General features: G+C 42.8%; 1 long non-coding RNA gene across 6 annotated transcripts in view; it reads left to right on the forward strand.

Moving 5' to 3' along the window:
* Positions 1-16,919, forward strand: part of LOC137321588 (uncharacterized) — a 73,829-nt gene extending 56,910 nt beyond the window's left edge. For all 6 annotated transcript variants that reach the window (XR_010962858.1, XR_010962859.1, XR_010962857.1 and 3 more), the window contains 2 exons: positions 5,808-5,945; positions 16,505-16,919. This is a non-coding gene — a long non-coding RNA (uncharacterized lncRNA). The remainder of the gene's footprint in view (positions 1-5,807; positions 5,946-16,504) is intronic.
* The last annotated feature ends 7,063 nt before the right edge of the window (positions 16,920-23,982 follow it).

Raw genomic sequence — 23,982 nt, forward strand, 5'->3', positions numbered from 1 at the left:
AACATGGAAACAGTCTGTTCAGCCCAACCAACAACTACAACTTGCATTTATATAGCGCCTTTAACGTAGTGAAACGTCCCAAGGCGCTTCACAGGAGCGTTATCAAACAATATATAACACCAAGCCACATAAGAAGATATTAGGACAGGTGACAAGAGGTGGGTTTTTAGGAGCGTCTTAAAGTAGGAGAGAGAGGTAGAGGTTTAGGGAGGGAATTCCAGAGCTTAGGGCCTAGGCAGCTGGAGGCATGGCCGCCAATGGTGGAGCGATGAAAATGGCAAGAGGCTAGAATTGTAGGAGCGCAGAGATCTCAGCGAGTTGTAGGGCTGCCGGAGGTTACAGAGATAACTCGTTCATATTGGTGTTTATCGTCCACATGAGCAGTAATTCTAATCCCATATCCCTTTATTCTCTCTTCCTTCAACTACCGATCTAACCTGTTCTTAAATGTTGACATGGTCTCTGCTTCAATCACTAACTCTGGTCATGCCTCACCACTCTCCGTGTAAGCAACGGTTTCTCCTGCTTACTGTCCTAAATCTTTTGTATTTAATCTTCCATCTATGTCCTCATATTATAGACTCCTCGGTCACTGGAAATAGTTTGTTTCTAACTACCCTGTCCTGTCCGTTCAGAATTTAAACACCTCTAATCAAATCACCTGTAGTCTCCTCTGTTCTAATGAAGCAGCCTCCATTTTACAAGTCTTTCTTCATATTTAATATTATTTGTATTATCCAGTTCTCCTTGTTCCCACAGGATTGGAGTTATTGCTGATACAACCATGATGTCTGGACCCATTTGGCCAATTAAATGGTTAAAAATTGAAATTCAGCAACCAGGGTCTTGATGGGAAGACTGTCATGTAGATTTAATCAAAATTGCCTGTGGATAAGAGTGAATTCATACTTCAATCCTGATCTGAATTTTATTTCTTGCAGAAAATGCTAAAACATCCAGAGCTATTATTTTTGGGGATTATACTCTCTCTCGCTTATCTCTTCTGAGTCCTGTTAGCACTGGTTAAGAATGAGTTGATTTGGCTTCAGCAGGATTGGCTGGTATGAAGATCAGTCAAAAATCCTTTTCAAGGCATGGAATTGGGATCTACTGATGCAGATTTTGCCTTTTTTAAAATTTTAGGAACTTTCCTAGTGAAATAGTAGGGAAGCTCACCAACGTGCCAGGGGTATGCACTTATTATAATATATATTATGCTTTTAGTTCATTGCTCAGATAAGTCCATGGTAGTGCCTTAGGATAGAGTACCTCAACAAAATTTCTATTCACATCACATAGATGATGTTTTTCTTTCCCCGTGACAAAATATATCTAAGGGTGCATTCACACACCATTCCCAGTAGCACTAAAGATGGCGTGTAAACAGGGTCGATGGCAGATCTAATCAATCCCCAGACCGGTCTGTGCGCCTCCCCCCACCAAACACCTGATGGTTCCAGACTCGAATTGTAGATCATAGAAAGATACAGCACAGAAGGAGGCCATTCGGCCCATTGCACCTGTGCTAGAAAAACAGGAGTTGAACCTACTATTTTCCGATCTGTAGTCAGGCGCGTTATCCATTGCACCCACTGGCCCAGACTGTCGATCTCTGATCGTGGTGCAAACGCGGCCTTCTACAGTTCAGGTTCCAAAGGGCAAAGTTCAGCAGACCTAGGGATGAAAAACTTTTAAAAAAATATTACATCAAATCGTTCAGCAATCAGTTGTCCCTCCTGGGAATGATGCAGCAAATATTTCTAATTACAGCCAGAACAGTTCCGTGCACGCGCTTTGTGACATCACCGCACAAATGTTATGATGTCACCAGACTAACACATCACTGGGGACTCAGATCGGGTTTTGGAAGTGCCAGTGTGAGTCAGACCTCCAAAGCAGCAGTGAACTTGGCAGCGAATCGCTCAGAGTTCAATCGAAAGAAAGAAAGCCTTGCATTTATAGAGCGCATTTCACCACCTCAGGACGTCCCGAAGTGCGTTACAGTCAATGAAGTACTTTTGAAGTGTAGTCACTGTTGTAATGTAGTAAACGCAGCAGCCAATTTGGGCACAGCAAGTTCTCATAAACAACAGTGTGATACTGACCAGATAATCTGTTTTAATGATGTTGGTTCAGGGATAAATATTGGACACGACACCAGGGGGAATTTTCCTGCTCTTCTTCAAAGTAGCGTCATGGGGTCTTTTACATACGCCTCAGAGGTTTAACATCTCATCTGAAACTGTACCTCCAACAGTGCAGCACTGCCTCAGTACTGTACTGACGTGTCAGTCTAGATTTTTACACTCAAGTCTCTGGAGTGGGACTTGAACTCATAACCTTCCTGACTCAGAGGCAAGAGTGCTACCACTGAGCCAAGGTTGACATCATTGAGTCTAAATGGGCTGTTACACACTTTAACACTTCAATACTTGAGCAAATTTTACAAAACAAATGACCTATTGAAATACTTTAAAAACAACCCTCTCTGGTTGAATGCTTGCCTTTTGCCAGGTTGTGAGGTTATGCATCTACTCTATGCATAGATGAGTAGCATGGGTTTTGCCAACGGACCTATTCAGAGGTTGCACACAATGGGTAGTGGAAATCTGGAACTCACTCCCCAAACAGCTGTGGATGCTGGGTCAATTGGAGCTTTCAGAACTGAGATTAATAGATTTTTGTTGGGCAAGGTTATTAAGGGATACCAAACAAAGGCCGGTAAATGGAGTTGAGATACAGATCAGCCATGATCTAATTGAATGGTGGGACAGGCTCGAAGGACAGAATCGCCTTCTCCTGTTCCTATGAGCCATCCCTTGTGTTTACTTGAAGGGTTTGCTTTGGAGAGGAGCAAAGGGCTAAATTAACACATTGCATTGTCATACAACAAATGTGTGCCTGTCTCAAGGGCAATTAGGGATGGGCAATAAATGCTGGCCTTGCCAGCAACGCCCACATCCCATGAATGAATAATATTAAAAAAAAAATACAACAACCTTGGCAAACCAAGTGTAGAGAATGGGAACTCGTTGTTAATTTGGTCAAATTATAAATTATTAGTCCTACCATTTCATTGTAGTGGTGTAACAAGATTTGCTGCCACAGGTTTATTTTATGTAGTTTTCCAACCAGGCACATTCCTGTGATTTTTGAACTGGACACGAGCAGTTTACATTCATTCATCCAGGTTGCAATGACACTGTTTACAGGTTGACTCGTATGATTATAAGGAAGCAAAAGCTACAAATGTTTGACCCAAATATAGACTATGATGGGAAAATGTCTTTCACAAATGAATGGCTGAAGAGGTTTGGGCTGCATAGTGATTACTTACTGCTTTAATGGAAAGGACTGCAGAGCCATGCAATACGAAATCTGCCTGAGTGTGTTAATTTTGAAATGGATTTAGTCTTTACAGAAGAAATCGGTTTTCTTTTCCAAGTGAATATTGACACCACTGTATCAGCCAATGAGTTGAAGGCGGGGCGGGACTTGAGTCTTCGAAATCATGACCGAAACTACAGCAAACAGAGTCTCCCGATAAAAGCAGGGTTATTTCTCCAGCAAAATGCAATGAGAGGAGGATAATTACATGAGCGTAAAGTCAATCCCAGTCATTTACAGCAGTGTGGGCTCCAGGTGCGGACTAAATGTCAGTCCCTGGAATATGTAGTGGCTTTAAGTGAAAGTAGAAATCTTCAGTGCTATTTTATAGGCAACGTCGGAGGGGGTAGTGAAGACTTTGGGGATAGGGGGAACTGAGTCTTGAAGCAGTCAACTGTAGAGGTCCAAGAAGACCTAATAGAATTATTAACATGGGTCACTTTTTAATAAGCGATGCAGTAAAAATATGGCTGCAAAATAGAAATTGCTTTAGTTTGCATGTCTGCTTTGCAATACTGCTTCCAGGTAGAGCTGATGTGGACGTACTTCTGAGCTCATGTCCATTGCTGGGTCCGTTACCTTCCTAAGAAACCCAAGTTGCAGTTAGTGTAAACATCCTACACTCTCAGTTGTGACAACTGGAAAAGCTGGGAGAAGGTTGTTTACTCTCACTGGCTTGGATATTCAGCGGTCCTGTAGTAGACTGATCACCAATTGATCTTGATGACTTGTAGGGTTTTTTCCTCTTAGTACACAGGTACCCTTGTGCTAACGCAAACATACTGCTTTAAACACACTTTCCACCAACGGATCTGTTGCTACAAAGAGATTACTTTTTGTTCCAAGTATATAACTGTACTCAGATGGTTGCTAGTTTCAATTTATAAAGCATCTAACCATTATCTGGAGAGAATGGAGAAGCAAGGATTGTTCTACTTAGAGCAGAGAAGGTTAAGGGGAGATTTAATAGAAGTGTTCAAAATTATAAGGGGTTTTGAGAGAGTAGATAGGGAGAAACTGTTTCCAGTGGCAGAAGGGTTGATAACCAGAGGACACAGATTTAAAATAATTGGCAAAAAACCCAGGGGGGAGATGAGGAGAAAATTTTTGACTCAGCGAGTTGCTATGATCTGGAATGCACTGCCTGAAGGGGTGGTGGAAGCAGATTAAAACCAAAGTCAAACTTCAGTTGTGTGAAGAGACTAGAGAAGCTGGGATTTTCCTTAGAGCAGAGAAGATTAATAGAGGTGTTCAAATTATGAGGGGTTTTGATAGAATAGATAGGGAGAAACTCTTTCCACTGGCAGGAGGGTCAGTAACCAGAGGGGACAGATTTAAGATAATTGGCAAAAGAACTAGAGGGGAGATGAGATTTTTTATTACGCAGCGAGTTGTTATGATCTGGAATGCACTGCCTGAAAGGGCGGTGGAAGCAGATTCAGTAATAACTTTCAAAAGGGAATTGGATCTCTACTTAAAAAGGAAAAATTTGCAGGGCAATTGGGAAAGAGCAGAGGAGTGGGACTAATTGATAGTTCTTTCAGAGAGCCTGCACAGTCTCAATGGGCCAAATAGCTGCCTTTTGAGCTGTATGATTCTATAACTTCCTTGCATTGATGTAGCCACCTACAGTGCCTTTTTTGTAAATTGGCTCTATTTATTCTCTGGTGATCAGTGCATGGTAGACTTTAATAGGGCTTTTATTTGGATCAACATTTTTGGTCTAAACAGGATTTGAATGACAACAGTATTAATAGCTAATAAGAACTGGTGATTGAATGGCACCAAATGACTCCTGATCACGATCAGAGCAGTCACTACCTTCTTGCTTTAGTACCTGGTCTAATTAAGGCAAGTTGTGCATAAATCTGTCAGCATCATTAAAAGGAGAGGTCGGGTGGAATATTTCTGCACAAAGAATAAAAGTTGTGAAATAAGTTAGCAAGGAAAGTGATTAGAAATGGTTCCCAAGAGGCAACTAGATGTAGATGTTTTGGACAAATGGCTTTTTTTCCAATTCTCTACCCCAGAGGGCTGTGGAGGCTCAGTCATTGAGTACATTCAAAACAGAGATTGATAGATTTCTAGATATCAAAGGCATCAAGGGATATGGGAATGGTGCAGGAAAATGGGGTTGAGGTCGACGATCAGCCATGATCTTGTTGAATGGCGGAGCAGGCTCAAGGGGGCAGATGGCCTACTCCTACTCCTATTTCTTATGTTCTTATCCAGTCACTCCTGTTGGTAAGATGCAGGTGTGGGGTGTCTGGTAAGGATCAAACGTCCTGCTTTTAAAGGCAATTTTTGGTATCATTAATCAAAACCTTTCATTGGCTTTTTAGGTCTGTTTACAGTTTTTTTTGATCGTTAGTTCCTTGCGGGTTTACTCAGTTTTCTGCCTTTTGTTTATTTCTTCACAGAAGGAATGCCTTTCAGGGCTTGATTTACCTCCAGGCACTTTGCTTCTGCAAACCTCTGTTGGATTTAATTGAAACTGACAACTTTATACTGTTACAGTGCTTGTATGCTGGGATTCCTTTGCATGCGTCAATATTATGGTGAGTTCATTAGTCATTTTTCACGAGTTCTCTAGTCCTTTATTGAGTAGAATGGGCCTATATTCTCTGGAGTTTAGGAGAATGAGAAGTAATTTCATTGAAAAGTATAACATTTTTTGAGAGCTTGACCGGGTAGATGCTGAGAGGCTGTTTCCACTGGCTGGAGAGTCTAGAACTGGAGGTCATAGTCTCAGGATAAAGGGTCGACTGTTTAGGACCGAGCTGAGGAAAGATTTCTTCACTCAGAGGCTGTGAATCTTTGGAATTCTCTACCCCAGAGGGCTGTGGATGTTGAGTCGTGGAGTAGATTCAAGACTGAGATTGATAGATTTTTGAATACTAAGGGAATCAAGGGCATTGGGGACAGGGTGAAAAAGTGGAGTTGAGGTCAAAGATCAGCCATGGTCTTATTGAATGGCGGAGCAGACTCGTGGGGCCTTATGGCCTACTCCTACTCCTATTTCTTATGCTCTTCAGGCCTACTACTTTTCATTGGAAAGGTGTCTTGTTGCGTGCAAACCATCACATTTATTATTCTGTAACCATATTACTCTGGGTGTGCTGCAAGGTAGATCTGAACTCTGTTTTAAACTTCTAATTGGCACTGATACTTGGTGAAACTCTGTGCAATGAAAATTGAATTTTTGTTGTCACGGTAGAATGTCTATTGAAGCCTAACTAAGACGAAGTCTATCTAACCTCTACGAATGAAAACTGAAGGATGTCAACATCTGAGCAAACACTCTTGAAAATTCCACAGTAATGGCCCTTTTGGATGAGATGTTAAACTGAGGCCCCATCTGTCCTCTCAGGTGGACGTAAAAGATCCCACAGCACTATTTCGAAGAAGAGCAGGCGTGTTCTCCCCGCTGTCCTGGCCAATATTTATCCCTCGACCAACATCATTTAAAAAAAAAAAAGATTATCTGGTTATTTATCGCATTGCTGTTTGTGGGACCTTGCTGTGCGCAAATTGACTGCCACAAAAGTACCTTTTTTTTATTCGTTCATGGGATGTGGGCTTTGCTGGCGAGGCCGGCATTTATTGCCCATCCTTAATTGCCCTTGAGAAGGTGGTGGTGAGCTGCCTTCTTGAACCACTGCAGTCCGTGTGATGAAGGTTCTCCCACAGTGCTGTTAGGAAGGGAGTTCCAGGATTTTGAAAGTACTTAATTGGTTGTAAAGCGCTTTGGGATGTCCTGAGGTTGTGAAAGGCACTATATAAATGCAAGTCTTTTTTTCTTTTATACTATAGCTTGGGTTTTGGGAGAGCAGCCCAAGAGTGTCATTATCCCAAAGTTAAGGCTGCAGTCAGGCCCTGAACCGGTGGCAAAGTACAAAACACAAATGGAACTGGGGAACATAAGTGCGATCACTCAGTGGGGAAATCCGCACACTTTCTCCTGTGGAGCTTCGGAACTCGACGTTCCTCAATTCTTATGTCACACCAAGAACTTATGGTCAGAAGTTTAAATTGCTATGGAAGTGCCGAATCGTACCTAAAAGGATCTGGCTTTCAAAATGATGGGTACTTGGATACTGTGCTCAGAAAATGGGGATTTAAATGAGTTCATGTGCAAATCATTTTTTAGAAATTGTACCAGATGATTTGCGTGGGTGGGAGAGAAGTTCACTGTGGACCATATGTAAAAAAAAATCATGAACCTGTTTATAAAGAATGAGTTTCCAATCATGCACAGACAAAATCTCCCTCCCTACCCCCCCACCACCACCCCAATCGGGTTGATAGTTAATAATTGTAATGCACTAAGTGAAGATGGCTGAGAAAACAGAGCGTTGTGCTATCTGACGAGCTTCAGTGATCCATTTACCTGGGCAGTGATCCATTTACCTGGGCAGTGATCCATTTACCTGGGCAGTGATCCATTTACCTGGGCAGTGATCCATTTACCTGGGGGATCAGCCACAATACCGTCGTGAGCCAGGAGACATGACACAGAATAGGTCGAGGGGGTGACATTGGGACTGTGAAGTGTTCCAGTTGTAACAGGGTGATGAGATCCTCCATTCAGCAACCTGAACTGTAAGAGCTGAGATCTTCAAGCAGGGTGTTGAGTGGGGGAGGGTAGCCCAGGCCCATTTTCCAAAGTCAGCTCATTTGCACAATGGTGAGTAGGCTCCCATCCAAGCAACGCCCACGATTGGCATAGCGCGGTGGAGGCAGGGTGGCAAGTAAAAGACTTAAAGAGGCAGACATTGTTAAAGAGTAAGGAGAAAAGGCATAATGTGATAGCAAGGGCCCTTTCAGCACATTGTGCTGCACAAATTTCAGTGACACTGACGTGGAGGTCCTACTGCAGGAGATCAGGAGAGGAGGGAATTGCCAAGGTCAGTGGCAGCAGCTCAGTGGAGAGAGGTGACACTGGCAGTTCGTGCCACTTCCACAACACCCCAGACAGCTGTCCAATACAAGGAAAAGTTCAATGACCTCACTAGGCTAATGTAAGGAATCTTACAATACCGGGTTATAGTCCAACAGTTTTATTTGAAAATCACGAGCTTTCGGAAGCTCCGAAAGCTTGTGATTTTCAAATAAAACTGTTGGACTATAACCTGGTGTTGTAAGATTCCTTACGTTTGTCCACCCCAGTCCATCCACCGGCATCTCCACATCCTCACTAGGCTAGGCAGGGTACAAGGAATTACCCTCATATTGCCCCAGCTTGTCAACCTACACTGTTCCCATGATGTGTGCCCTCTCATGACTAACTCTCTTTATGATCGATAGCTTTAAAAACATTATACTGTGTGCCAGTGTAAGCAAACACCCTTGCCCTCCTACCTGTCATCTGCAAATAAACCTTCCCTTACAATCTTAGCTACACACTTACCCTTCAAAGGCACATCTGGCATGTCTCCATTTGTTTGAAGCATTTGTCATCATCCATTCATGCTGCGTCTCCTCACACCTGCATTTCCTACCCAGGCCTTTCACACTGTCAGCATTGTTCTTCCAGGAGAAGATGGCTTGCACTATAGAAGCCCTTAGAGCAGGACAAGCATCCTCACTGGCAGCTCTGATTGCTGCCCATAAAGGCCTCGAGCGACCAGGTCAAGAAGGCTATGTCCTCTGGCTTGGTGATCAGTCGTCTGTTGGATCCAGTGTGGAGTGCCAGTGCACTGCCCGGAAAGTGCTCAAATAATCCTGCTGTGTCTCAGGATAGTCGGACAAGGGAGCTGTCCAGCCGGTCCCCACGGGTCCCTGCACATGTGCAAGTTGCAATCTATGGCAGGTCCTTGTTAAGACATTGGCAGAGAGTAAAGGCACCACAGTTCCAAGAGCCTCGTACAGATAGAGGTGCGAGGAAAGCAGATCCCGAGGCAAAGAAAGAGCAGGATCATCATAAGCTTAGTCAAAGAGGTGGTTTTAAGGAGGGTCTTGAAGGTGGAGAGGGAGGTGGAGTGGTTTGAGGAGGGAATTCCAAAGAGAGGGGCATGGGCACCTGAAAGCACAGCCGCCAATGGTGGGACGAGAGACTGGAGAACACAAGAGGCCTGAGTTAAAGAAATGGAGATTTTGAGGGGAGGGCTAGAGCAGGTTATAGAGATGTGAAGGGGTGAGGCCAAAGAGAGATTTAAAGACAAGAGCAAGAATTTTACATTTTATGTATGGAGAGGGGGTGGGGGCAGGAGCCAGACTAGGAATAGGATCTTATTTTTCCAAGGAGACTACAGGAGAGAGTGCATATGGAGGGTTCTGAGGAAGAAGTGCGAAATGTAATATGGAAGTAGCGGATGGAGAGGGCCCTCGTGTGAAGGTGTCCCTCAATATGTTATTTCCATTGTTAAGTCATGCAGGCACAGGGTTATTTCTCCCTGTTGCCTTCCCATTTCCTCCCCTCCTGGTTTCTGCAGTTGGATATCTCTTTCAAGGGTCAAAATATGGAGCAAAAGGCTACGATCCTGGACACTCCTGCTGGGATCTATTACAGTTCCTTTCCAGAACTGTGACATCTACATGCCAATGGTATGTTCAGTAAGAACCCTTATGGCTGAATACCACTCATCAGCTCTTTCCTCTACTGCTCCAGGGGAACGGCACCAGCGTCGGAAGCCAAGATCCATCTAGAACTTGCATTGAATCTCTCAGAAGAGGTGGTACACTGGAAGGTCACATGATCACAAAATAGTTTTGGTTGAGGATGAGGAAGACAATTTGGCCTATATTTGTTCAGCCATCCAGAAAGATCCTAAGGAGTCTTGACAGATCCCTGGAAAATGCACGTGCCTAATTCGATGGTGATGGTCACATAGGAGCTGTACATTCAGTCAGTGGAAGCCTATTCTGCTCACCAGGAATTCAGGAGACACTTCTTTACGCAGAGACTGGTTAGAATATGAAACTTGCTCCCACATGGAATAGTTGAGGCAAATAGTATAGATGCATTTAAGGGGAATCTAGATAAACACATGAGGGAGTAAGGAACGGAAGGGTATGCTTGATAGGGTTAGATGAAGTAGGGAAAGGAGGCTTGTGTGGAGCATAAACACCGGCCTGGACCATTTGGGCCAAATGGCCTGTTTCTGTGCTGTAAATTCTATATAATATTTGCAATACCATGAATATATAGTCAAGTAGGTCCCAGTGTTAGCCTCTTGCTCAACTCGGAATCTTGCCATTCTGGGAACAGTAACTTCCCCTTGATTGACCTTGCAGCCATTGGGAAGTTAATGATGTGTGGTGCCTGTGCTTGACCTTCCTGATGCATTTGTGCACAGCTGACTGGGTGATATAGATATACCTCCCTTCCTCCCCTCCCCCGCAGCATCATGAAAGGATCCAGATGCATAAAAATTGACTGCAGTTGTTAATTTACCAGCTGCTGAGAGCTCGGGAGTTGTCGAGGTTTGTGTGGAGCTCCTGCTGCAACACTTGGTGCAGGTCATGGATGGCTCCTTTGGGGAAGTGCAGCCTCCAGGTGCACAGCTCTTGTGTGAGGTACACAAGATTACCGGGTTCGGTACTTTCTACTTGGTGGGTTGCATCCGCCTTCTGCGCTGCCCAACATACCCCTGTCTCTCTGTTCTTCTTCCTCCTGTTGTTCCACGGCTGTCAAATATAAAGCAATTTCCAAGGTGACTGACATTCTCCAAAGGGTGCCCATGGTCAGGTGGTGGTGTTGGGGGTCCCAGAAGTTGGATGTCGGGCAGCTTTTGAGATATACTCCATGGGATAACAGAACCAAAAAAAAAGCTTACAGTTTTGGCAGCCCTGAGTAATGACTATACGAAGCCACTACTGCCTTTGCCAGTGTACCTTGACAACAGGGAGCATCTGCTTTATACACGCGTCCCTTAATTCAGGTGCGTGTTAATATGCAACGAGGGAAAATGTAATAATAATGTCACTCGTAATGCATTAATTTCAGTTTTTATACCTGAACGTGGGTGGGCACTTTTAGCATGCAACTGATTAGAGATTTTAAATGACACAAATCTATTTCCTTTACAAATCACCGGTTAGGCCTCAGCTGGAGTATTGTGTCCAATTCTGGGCACCACACTTCGGAAAGGATGTCAAGACCTTGGAGAGGAGATTTACTAGAATGATACCAGGGAATAGGGACTTCAGTTACATGGAGAGATTAGAGAAGCTGGGATTGTTCTCCTTAGAGCAGAGAAGGTTAAGGGGAGATTTAATAGAGGGGTTCAAAATCATGAAAAGTTTTGATAGAGTAAATAAAGAGAAACTGTTTCCATTGGCAGGAGGGTCGGTAACCAGAGAACACTGATTTACAGTAATTGGCAAAAGAACTAGAGGGGAGATGAGGAGAATATTTTTTACGCAGCGAGTTGTTATGATCTGGAATGCACTGCCTGAAAGGGTGGTGGAAGCAGATTCAATAAGAAGTTTTAAAAGGGAATTGGATATAAACTTGAAGGAGAAAATTGCAGGTCTATGGGGAAAGAGCAGGGGAATGGGACTGATTGGATAGCTCTGTCAAAGAACCAGCACAGGCATAATGGGCCGAATGGCCTCCTTCTGTGCTTTAGGATTCTATGATTTCCCGGCATACCCATCCGACTGATACTGATAATGTGGCAGAGGGAGAGTGAAGGATTCCAAACAATGTCTTCTAATCATGTTACACTGTTGGAGTAAGAGGTGCACTCCATAGTGAGGAGCAAAAGTATATATTTTTTTAAATTAAGGGACTAAGTAAACTATTTCCATGGATATAGACTTATAATTCTACCCCAGGGGTAGAAATTGGTATGCATTGTCCCGTTTTACAGGCGCAAAGCGTATCAATTTAGCAATGGAACGGTCTGCGGCCAGTCTACACAGGCGTTGGTCCCATTGCTAAATTCATGAGGGCCTTTTATAGGCAACCCATCCGGACACCTAAAACAGGCACTGGGTCCCTTAAATATGTAAATTAGCCCCCCCCCCAACGCCAGTTGAAGGACCCCATTGAGAAATGAGTTGGCGATGAGCAGGGCAGATTGACGTCTGCGTCTGCCCCGCTCACGATTCCAGGCCCCTGTCGCTGCCAACTCCAGGCAAGTGTGAAGCCAGGAGGAGCGGGACTGCTCCCTTGACTCCACGAGAGTTGCAATCGCACCCCCCCCCCCCACCTCCTCCCCGGCTCCCTGCAGCCCGGTCAGTCCTCCCTCTCCCGGACTGCTGTCGGCAGCCTGACGTTGACGTCTTCGCTCGGGGCGAGCTGCCCGTGGAGGAGCGACAAGCACCGGCGGCTCACCCCGAGCATGTTGATGAGGCGATACTCTGGCCTCTTGGGTCAGGCGTGCACTGGTCTCACAGCACCGAGTCTGGACCCGAAAATAGGCCCGGACTAATTTCTAGCCCCAGATTTCTTTTTTTTTTAATAAATAGGGTTATTTATAAATGTCTGTTTTTGTAAAGAAACTCTGAATTGGACTGGATCCAACCTGCATGATGTTGCAGTTTGTTGGCTTTATGGCTTACAGATGCATTCATATGTTGATGAATGACCCACTGATATTTTGCCTACATGCTGTCCTCGGCCAACAGAGCCAGAATAGGCCAGTGATACCGGTTTGGGATGAGAGAAGCAAGTGTGGGTGTGAGAAGACCCGGAGAATGTCTGTGGATTTTGGATTCGATTCTCGATCCAGCCTGGTGGGGCATGGACCTCCGGGACAAAGCTAACCATGATTCGGCATTAATTGCCAATCTCACTCGGAGAGGGCTAAGGATGGGAAATGGGAATAACAGGCCTGATTTTGGTGGAGCAGGCCCATCTCGCAGTGTGCCCTGTCAGTTAGACTTACAATTGCATGTTTAGGTTTTAAAATTTTTTGCCCACAAAGTTACTGGAAGTGTGAGCCAATAACGGCGCAGTGAGGGCAAAGGGGCATCTGGGACCTTGGTGAACAACGGGACAAACAGGGTATCTCCTTAATCAATGAGTTTAAAGGATTGAGAAATAAGCAGAGCAAGGACTGAGAAGGAGGCTGAATTAGAGTGGGTGAATTCAATGTCAAATCAAGTACAGAAAGAGAGGGTAAGAAAGATTGGATTAAGAGAGAGAGAGAAGAAAAAGACAAAGGAAAATTAAGAAAGAAATTTTTTAATTTGACATTTTTAAAATCTCCGAAAATCATTCACAACCTGAAGGAAAGAGACTCCGCACTTATAATTGTTTACTTTCTGGGCAAGAGAGGTTGATTGGCAGTCATTAGTAATTATCATGCCGTTAAAAGGGTACTTACACTGATAATTACTGGACTTAACTTTGAGGCGAGTTTAATGGGCAATTAATGTGCAAACGCAGCAGCTTCCTGAAAATCACGGAGGTTAAGGGTGAAGATGCCTTTTTTGTGAAGCTAACGGCGGAGCAGCACAAATCAACCAGCAACTTGTGGCGATTCGCAATTCACGGGATATCTCTTCCTCGCTCCAATTTGCTGGCTGATTTGCACGTTAATAATAGTTTGCGTTGTCCAGATGCCGTTATTTTTTTCAGCAAAATCTGGTCCAATTGGAACAGTTGGGAGTGTTCTTCAGAGGTTGGGGCTGAGGCACAATGTTTCAGCAGAGTAGAGGGAAAGAAAGACAGAACTTTCATTTATATATGACTTTTCATGTGCTCACGGCTCCCCAAGCATTTTTTAAATCAGTTAATTATTTTGAAGTGTAATCACTGTTACGTAGACAAAAACAGCAACCAATTTGTACACAGCAAGATCTCACAAACAGCACTGAGATAAATGACCAGCTAATCTGTTTTTGGTGGTGTTGGTTGAGGGACAAATGTTGGCCAGGACAACAGGAGAACTCTCCTGCTCTTCTTCAAATAGTTCCATGGGATCTTTAGCAGCTACCTGGTGCCTGGTCCAACTACATGGGAGCCAATAGTGAGTGTTCACCATTGGGTGCATTATAGCTGAGCCTCTATTAGCCCAACATCCACACATGCACTGACTAGCAGGGGTCACTTGTTAATGATCAGTAGAAATCCTGCCTAATGTCCCCCCAGCTTTTTAGGTTAGGAGAACTGAGGCTAATTGTAGCTCCACAGCCATCACTCTAGCCTGAGATCAGCTAATTCAAGAAATCTGGGGATTGAACTTGGTCTATGTCTGAACCAAAGGGGAGTGGAAATCTGGAACTCTCTTCTCTAAAAAGCTGTTGAGGCTGGGGGTCAACTGAAAATTTCAAAACTGAGGTAGATAGATTTTTGTTAGGCAAGGGTATTAAGGGTTACAGAACTAAGGTGGGTAGATGGAGTTAAGATACAGATCAGCCATGATCTAAATAAATGGGGGAACAGGCTCGAGGGACCAAATGGCCTACTCCTGTTCCCATGTCTGTGTGTCTGTTTCACATTGAGCATTGCATTTACCAAATGAGCCATTGGGGCACAGCCATTATCTATTGGGGGTGGGGGGAAAAGAGAGGAACATTTAAATAAAAAAAACATCAGGGCTCTCACAATGGTGCAAATGAGTTGATCATAAAGACTAGGAAGATCCCAGATTTGATTCTTGGCTTGTGCTCAATTTGATGTCAGCCTCAGCACCCATTCGTTAAGGAGGAGAAAGTTGGCCAAGATTTCATCACTATCCAACCAGCTTCTGATGTTCCCCCTCTGTGAAGGTACATGGTGGATGGGATTGAGTTCAGTTATGAATCCCCCCCCCACCACCCCGGTTTAATAGGCTGCTGACACTCAAGGTTAAGACCGGCATGAATAATGGCCACTTGGGCAAGGGACCAAAGAGCAGCATCTGTGAAACTCAGCAAGGTGTTGACGTCTTCAGGGGAATGAGGAAGACAAACAAATTGTATTCTATCATAAAGCTTTGTGGGTTTAAAGCCCTTCTGTTATCAATATATGGTTTGCAATCTTGATTTTGTCAAACTGATGCTGTTACGTTAACCATTTGAGCTGCTGACCCAGATCTCACTACCTCTGTACTTTACCTATGGATGATGTCATCTTTTCTACCTGAAAAGTGGCTGTTTCACCGGTGGGAATTTTTGGCTGTGTGAGGTGTGACCATCTGTATTTGTTGTTCATTAGAAAACATTCTGATTTGAAGCATTTAGTAATATGGTGCAAGTTGAGGAAATGATGGCCATTTAACTTTCACAGAGAAGGCACCCATTATTCAGAATGTTTAGATACGAAGGAAGAATGAGGTGTGGTACTGAGATCTACTTCATAACTATTGATCGTTTGAAAAATCCAAAAAGAAAATTAAAATATTTTTCAAACTAAAATGCACTTCAGATTCTCCCAGTAGCTGTGTGCCCGTAAAAATGAACAGAATTTCTCCGATGATTCAGGCTACCAATATACACTTGGGACCAGGAAGGTCTCAGGTCCAACTCTTGCCTGCTTTGAGTTAGCTGATCTCAGCTGCGGTGCTGTAATTGGCCAGAGCATCCCTCTTCACTATCCAGGAACTCATGCTGGAAAATCCGGGTGTTGGGCAAGGACAGGACTTGTTTTGATGCCCTCCATGATCTAGTAACTAGGCTCATTCATGAAGAATCCACTAGGATGAGGTAGTCACGGGCTGCTGCCACCCATGGAACCAGACTCTAACGTGAGTTCTAGCATCTTCAGCTTAGAAGGGAAGCAAAAGAAGAAAAATGTAGAAATACATAACATCAATTGTTCCTTTAAAGATGCTAACAGACCTTGCTGGATTTATTTGGAATTTCCAGTATTTGCAATTTACTTTTCCCCCCCCTCTCCCCTCCTGTAAGAAGACTGGTTGTGTTTGTGGGGCTTGTGAGCAATAGGCCAAAAACAATTGGTAAGTTCCCAATATTGATGAGAATGTTTTAACTCTAAAGTTTGACTGCATATCACCGAGATCATTAACCATGGTGGAGGATCAAGAGTTTGCAATGGGGGGAAATGGTTTTGGTGCCTCTTAGAGTTGCTAAACTACAGACAATAACAATTTTATACTTTGAGAAATTCTAGGTGAATTTAAACTAAGCAAAAGGTTCCATTGAAGGACTAAAGTATTTAGCCAGGATACTAAGGATGTTAATAGTATTAAATCTTTCTGTGTATTTTACTGTTTTACAACAGAACTTTCCACATGGCATCTGAACAGGACCAAAATGACAATTTGAGGACTGTTATAAATGGAAAGAATATTGCTGCAGTTATTCAAGGACTAAGCACTGAGTACTCATCGAGTGTTTCCTCGATCAACGAATCTCACGCATGGAAGGAGGGGTGCGGAGAAATGCCCCTTTTGTTGGTGTGAGTGTTCTGTTTGAAGACAACACCGGACTGTTACCAAAGACCCAAATTTCAAATAGAGAATTCTGTCTAGCTGAATTCGATGAGAGCTGTAATGACGCTGAGATGTTTTTACCACATGCAGTGAACTCCTGTTTCATATTTATTGGGGTGGGGGAACAGCCCCACGGTGCAGGTATATTTGGGCCAATTCCCCCTGGGGTTTCTTTATAAATAAAATTACCCATCACATATGTGACCATTGCTTTCTGTATGTTTTCTTTGTAAATTGGTTTGTCTAGGTGGCTGAGACACTGGGGTAGTGGCACAGGGATTTGAATGGCTTTTCTTTCTAACCATCTCTGAGAAAGTCATTTGGAGCTACTTTTTTGGGGTATGTAGCAGAAGCTGGTCCAGTGTGCAATCTGAATTCTACTTAATGCCAAAGTCAGTTAATTGTTGGATTGTCAAGATTTACCAAGAAACTGCTTTTTGAAGGAGGAGGAATTGCATGGAGGGGTATGGTAATATAGTGGTTATAGCACTGGACTAGCAGTTTAGAGATTCAACTTCCACCATGGCAAGTTGTAAAATTGAACTTAATAAATCTGGTAGCAGCAGAAAAAATAACCATGAGAGTTGTGGTATAAACCCAACTGGTTTACTAATGTCCTTCAGGGAAGGGAACCTGGCCAGTCTGGCCTACATGTGACTCTGGTCTCATGGCTGACTCTTGATTCCCTCCTGAAGTAGCCTAGTAAGCTACTCATTATTCAAGAAACATGAGGCAAGAAGGTGGCCCGCCACCTTTTCAGGGCAACTGGGGATGGGCAATGTCAGCTACATCCCGAGAACAAATTTAAATACATCTGGCTTATCGCACAAACCAGATGAAAAAACATTCAGCTCAAGCTAAAATAGCAACAGCTGTGTGTCAAAATCTAAAAAGTTTATCAATATGGCAATCATTTCTTTGTACAACTTGGGACTTCCCAGCCTGTTTTACCTGACTTGCCAGACAACCTGTAGAATCCAGTAGATTCTCATTCAAAGATCCTAGCCCTGAAATTCCACGGAAGTTCTCCTGGGTCGTGACTCCAGTGGGAGACCAGCAGAACCTCCCAAGTAAATGGCAGAAAACCGACATAATTGGGCTATGCCCGATTTCTGCCATTTCTTGGGCGGTTCTGCTGGTCCCCTGCTGGAATTTCAGAGCCCTCTAGTCTGCTCTTTTGCAGTTAGAATCACCTGAAAGAACATAAAGAATGGAGGGAAAAAGCAGCCCATCTAGCTCAACATATTTAAGTCCATGGATCATTTTGATCACCCTCCTGCCTTGTGCCAAAGTTGTGTTGCTCCATATTGAATGTGGAATCGGTTCCTTTCTTTTAATCCTTTAACTAATTTGAAGAGCCACCTTGCTCTCTGCTTTCAAAAACCCCAAAACCCTCCTCAGCAACCAAGTCTTGGGTTCTGTATTGTAGCCCCTCCATTCTCCTCCCATTTCCCCACGCTCTGATTCCATCGTATCCCTTTCCTCCTCTATTGTGAAGCACTCTGAAGTCTCTTCCTATACCTGAGGACCACTGTATAAATGCACGTTGTTTTCACATCAGCTTCTTCAGTTGGGATTGGATAACTTCTCCACTTCCCTTGGGTGTGGTAAATGGCTCTTAGGTTTTGCTTTCAGAAAGGAAGCCCGATTCCTAGTTGTTATGGTAGGTACAAAAAGATATATCAAGGCAGACGTACAATTATACTGGTATGTGATCGTCACCCTTGGGTTATTGCAAGTCACTACAGTAAACTTTTTAACTTAAGTTTAGGGAGGCTAGCTGTATCTGCCCATATTCATCAGGTACCCATGTCGCATTTTGGGGGTCTAATCTAAATTCCAGCTTTTTGGCTAATGTGACACTGCCATTGATCTGAATTGGATTGGGGGGGGGAGCTGAAAAACAAGTCATTGTGAACATACATCCCTGCTGCAGAGTTGTACAAATAGGACTGTAGGCTCTACTCTATATTAAACCAATTATTAATAATCAACTCAGAGGATCGTCTGTTTGCAGTGCTAGCTGAATTGTTCAGAAACCAGACTAGCCATAAAGCTCAACTAAACTGAGGTCACCGTTTTCTCAGATAAAAGTTCTCGAGTCCTATATTTATTTAAGTTTTAAGTAAGTACCTTCAGTGGCCAGTGGGTATAACTACTGACCTTGCAGACCAGAAGGTCCTAGGTTTGATTCTTAATTTGTACTAAAAGTTAGCTGATCTAAACCAAGGCAGCTGTTGGGTCTCTACAGTTGCTTGAATGTCAGTGGGTTGGAGATGAGGGAAACCAGTCAGGATTCCAGCTCCTGATAACCATCCCATACACATCGGGTGAAAACCGGTTTGTACTTGGTGTGTGATGCCTTCCATGAAGGAATAGCTGTCCGACAATTATTATCTGTCTAGACTTGCATATGAAGAGCGACTACTTAAATGAGATGCCTGAGAGCAGTGGGCAGTTAGCACTAGTCGAGTCGATACCTTCACAAAAGAATGGTAGAAAATTGGAAAATCTTTTGTTTAAAAAAAATGGAATATTATTAAATTTTTCTCCCCGCTAAAAGTGCTGACTCCTGATCACATAGAAGTTACAACACAGAAGCGTGCCGTTCAGCCCAACCAGTCCACGTTGGTGTTTATCCTGTACGTGAGCAGTAATCCTAATCCTATGTGCCTGCTCTACTCCCAACTTCCCTTTTCTTCAACCACCTATCCAACTCCTCTTAAATGTTGGTCTCTGCTTCAATCACTAATGCTGGTAGTGCATTCCATAGCCCCCCAATCCTCCATGTAAAACAAGTATCCTGTGCTATCTGACCTAAATCTCTTGCATTTAATCATGTGTCTATGTCCCCTTTGCCCTCGAACCCTCAAAGAAAGAATGAACTTGCTTTTTCTATAGTGTCTTCTAGGACCTCAGGCCGTCCTGAAGTGCTTCACAGCCAATGAAGTACTTTTGAAGTGAAGTCACTGTTGTAAGGCAGGGAAATGTGACACCCAATTTGTTCACTAACAGCAATGACTTTAATGACCAGATCATCTGTATTGAGAAATGGGCGATGTCAATTAAAACTGATGTGGAGATGCCGGTGATGGACTGGGGTGGACAAATGTAAGGAATCTTACAACACCAAGTTATAGTCCAACAATTTTATTTTAAAATCACTAGCTTTCGGAGATTATCTCCTTCGTCAGGTGAGTGAGTGAATGAGAGGTTCTCAAATCGCATATCTTATATTAGGCTGGGACACCATCACACCAATCAAAGGTGTCGTTGGTGTTCAGACAGGTTAGCCACGGAAAACAGTAGGTCCCAGTATACTGAATACAAACTGATGGAGATTACAGACATTCAGATGTCAGATCAGAGCATTTTAATCCTGGAAATGCTAAACTTTGTACCTTTTTAGGTGCGTTTTTCCACCCCCACGTAATAGTCTATTTTTACCCAAAACATTTTTTTTTCCAGATTGTTTGTGTAGTTTCATTCAAAATCAACAGAATTAAAAATCCAGTGATTTCTTTCAATGGGTATTTGCTACATCATCGGAAAAGGAGTAGGCCATTCAGCCCCTCGAGCCTGTTCCGCCATTCCATTAAATCATGGCTGATCTGTACAACTCCATTTAGCCACCTCTGATCCTTGAGATGAGACGTTAAAGCAAGACAGTCTGCCCTCTCAGGTGCACGTAAAAAAAATCCCATGCCATTATTTTGAAGTAGAGGAGGGGAGTTTTCACCGCTGTCCTGGCCAATATTTATCCTTCAACCAACACCGTAAAACAGATTGTCTGGTCATTATCACAATGCTTTTTGTGGGATCTTGCTGTGAGCAAATTGGCTGCCGCGTTTCCTACATTAACACAGTGACTACACTTTAAAAGGTACCTTGTTGGCTGTGAACCATCCTGAAGTAAGTTCTTTCCCTTTCTTTAACAAAAATCTATTGATCTCAGTCTTGAAAGCACCAATTGATCCAGCATCCACAGCCTTTTGGGGGAGAGAATTCCAGGTTTCCATTAACTTTTGTGTGATAATGTGCTTCCCGATTTCACTCCTAAATGGCCCAACTCTAATTTTAAGGTTGTGCCCCCTTGTTCTGGATTCCCCCGCCAAAGGAAATAACTACACTGTGTCTACCCTATCTAATCCTTTTGTCATTTTAAACACCTCGATTAGCTTACCTCTCAACTTTCTAAACTCACAGGAATACAAGCCACGTTTATGCAACCTGGCCTCATAATTTAACCCTTTAAGCTCTGGTACCATTCTGGCGAACCTATGATTTACCCCTTCCAAGGTCAATATATCCTTTGAGGTGCAGTGCTCAAAACTGAACGCAATACTCCAGATGAGGGTCTGATCAAGGCTCTATACAACTGAAGCCTCACTTCCTCCCCTTTGTATTCTAATCCCCATGAAATAAAAGCCAACATTCCATTAGCCTTGTAGATGACCTCACACTTCCCCACGTTGAACTCCATCTGCCACAGCTTTATCCACTCACTTAATCTGTCTGTGTTTCTTTGTAACTTACTGTGCCTCATAATTTACTATCATCTGCAAACCTGTATGTACAATTTTCTATTCCTTCATTCAAGTCATTGATATATATGGTGAAAAGCTGATGCCCCAGTGCAATACCCTGGGGAATACCACTTGTCACATTCTGCCAACGTTCCCTTTATCCATACTGCCTGATTACCCTCACTGAAATCCTTTCTACTGCTGCAATATTGCTACTGCTTCTTGCCAAATGTCCCTGTCCTTTCTAAAGTTCCTATCGTCTGGAATAATTGCCTTCAATCATGCCCAGTTTGTAGCCAGGCCTCTAATAGTAACTATATCATACCCTTTAAGCTGAATTTGTGCTTCTATCTCACTTGCTTTATTTCTTATGCAATGTCCATTTGCATCAAGTCAAAACATTACTTAAATGTCCTGCAAAACTGGATCAAAACTGTTATCACCTCAAAAACTCACTATTCTTTATTGTATTTGGCATTTCAATATCCTGCAATTAAAATATTTATAGTCATTTTGATGGATGTTGGTTTTTAGAAGTGTGTATTGTAAAAGTTCAGAAAGCTATGCGTTACTCAGAGGGGCTAATTTAAAAGACCAGCTCAGATTACCGCATTATTTATTACATTGCATAAGGAACCAAATTATACCATGAATGCAAATTGTTTATATATTCCTCGGGTAGTAACTTTTTTTCTCTCTTGCTACATGAAGGTTGCTGCAAAAGTAAAAGGTTTTATTCTAAGAATATTCTCTATATTTATAGAGTACGAGGCAATGACTAAATCACTAGGGCCCAGACTATGCTGCATTGTAAACTACAGACCTGCCACAAAATGGGTGTCTTTTGCATCAGTCATGATAGTTGCAAGAATGAAAGCTGTGGAAAGGTCTCAACTCTGCTTGGTGTCTCCAATTCGAAAGGATCTGGAGAATGACTTTAGAAATCTTAACTAAATTGATGAACGGCCAAATTCTCAGGAGGGAACATGATTTTCTGCTTTGATTGGACCTAAAAATGCTGAGATGAGGTATGGAATGAAAGCATCAAGTCCATTCAAGGAAAATGTATAACTTGCCTTACTATGGACTCAACTGTCTTGATCTTCATCGAGAGATAAATGCAGATCTGTGCAATTTTGCTCAACCCTTTTAAGAACAAGACGACAGGATGTTAATCCAGATTTCTAACACACATTATTCAGTTGCACATACCATAACTGGTTCAACCATGGTCCCATGTTAATCACCAATGCATTTACCCTTATTACATTGTATTCTGTTCTTAACCATTTCCATTTTTAAAGGACTTAATCAACATAGAATTAACAGCTTTGGGTAAGAGCCTGTTCTACATCCACGCTGCTCTGGGGAAAGGAATCTTCTAATCCCCGGCCTTGACAAGTTTGTACTTGTGTCCTTAAATTGCATGATCAGTCCAAGTTTGAAAAAGCCGGTTGGTGTCCACACAATCCATACAATGATTGTGTTTACAGGCCTGGATCATATACATCTTAAATTATGTTTTCACTTTTATAAGTCTTCATAATTTACAGCCCTAAGTTCCAGAATAATTCTTGCCACTCTGTTTTGAATTCGATCAAGTCATTTTGAAAGTAGGTTTGACACCATATTTTAGTAAGTTATATAGGCAACATATAGAGTACACATATAAGCACCATGGGACGTTTTAATACGTTAAAGACGCTATATAAATGCAAGGTGTTTTTATTATAGTAACCCCTTTTGGCTTATTACCAAATGCCTTTGCGATGCATCCTTGTGTATGTCTGATTGTTTTCCTTTCAGGTATAATTATCAGCTCCATGGACTAAATGGATAAGATTTCTGACTTCAGCTTTACCAATGAGACTATAAGTTTGAGTCTTGTTCTGTTTCTTCCCAAAATAAAACCAATTTTTGACGCACTTTATGTTTACTGTTTCAGTGTGATTTACTGTGTATCTGTCTACAATAGTACGTTTATATACTCTGACGTTCGTCTTCCATTGCTATAGTCTGACTGTTTAATTGATCTTTGAATGCTATCGACCCCCCCTTAAACTGGGCATCAGCCACATTGCACCTGAAAATTAAGCTATGACAAATATCACCCTCGCTATTATTTATGAATATACCCTGATGAACCTCTGCTTGCCACTGAGCCCAAGCCAAAGCTTTTCCAGTTTAACTTTGTGCTTCCTATTGCCAATTCAAATTTCAACCCATTAATTGGCTATTAATACAATGAGCATTAAACTTCTGCAAAAGCCTTGTGAAGAAATGTTATCATTGTGAGTGAATTGGGATTGCTCTTATCTAGCAATTTAATGAACTTCTCAAAGAATTCCTGTAGATCTGTGGGGCGTGAACTATTGTTTCTAAATGCATGCACCCCATTATCTTGCTTCTGGTTGAACATTGATATCCAATCATAGAGGCTGTCGGTGTGGAGTGTAACTCTAGTTTTTTGAATATCAGGATCACATTCAGCACTCTCCAGTCTTCAGCTATGGCCCCTGTATTTAATAAACCTCCTATTTGCTTATTTTCCTTCTCATTTCATTGAGGATTTTAAGCTGCACCATCTTGTTCAGGTGCCCAATAGACATTGATCTCCCTGAGATACCTTCATAACCTATGTTATAGATTGCTGAATCAAATTGACTGGATGCTGAATTTGTCTAATCTTCACCAGTGATGATTGATGTGCCCCATTTGTTTAATACATCTGCCATTTCAGG

This window comes from Heptranchias perlo, chromosome 5 (genome assembly GCF_035084215.1).
Source record: "Heptranchias perlo isolate sHepPer1 chromosome 5, sHepPer1.hap1, whole genome shotgun sequence".
NCBI classification, from domain to species: domain Eukaryota; kingdom Metazoa; phylum Chordata; class Chondrichthyes; order Hexanchiformes; family Hexanchidae; genus Heptranchias; species Heptranchias perlo.